The sequence below is a fragment of the Neophocaena asiaeorientalis genome, unplaced genomic scaffold (assembly GCF_003031525.2).
Source record: "Neophocaena asiaeorientalis asiaeorientalis breed wild unplaced genomic scaffold, Neophocaena_asiaeorientalis_V1.1 scaffold461, whole genome shotgun sequence".
Classification (NCBI taxonomy): Eukaryota; Metazoa; Chordata; class Mammalia; order Artiodactyla; family Phocoenidae; genus Neophocaena; species Neophocaena asiaeorientalis.
In genome coordinates, this window is record NW_020173230.1 from 4,117,883 (window position 1) to 4,118,138 (window position 256).

The 256-nt window shown below is 64.1% G+C and overlaps 1 protein-coding gene across 1 annotated transcript in view; it reads right to left on the reverse strand.

Moving 5' to 3' along the window:
• SRRM3 (serine/arginine repetitive matrix 3) overlaps nucleotides 1–256 on the reverse strand; it is a 31,802-nt gene that overhangs the window by 3,885 nt on the left and 27,661 nt on the right.

Below are 256 nucleotides of genomic sequence, written 5' to 3' on the forward strand. Positions count from 1 at the left end.
CCTCCGCCTGGTCGCGGGCCCTGGGCGAGGGCGAGCTGGGCTTCTGACGGGGAGAGAGGCAGAGAGGGCACGTAGGGGGTGGAGAGGGGACGGAGAGGGCGACAGAAGCGGGCAGAGACGGAGAGACAGAGGAGACGGAGAATCCAGAGGAGGAGAGGCAGAGGCAGAGCCGAGAGAGGAAAGAGACGGGGAGAGGTTAGAGAAGCAGAGAGACAGAGCGGAGACAGGAAAGGAGGAGAGACAGAGAGAGAGGACA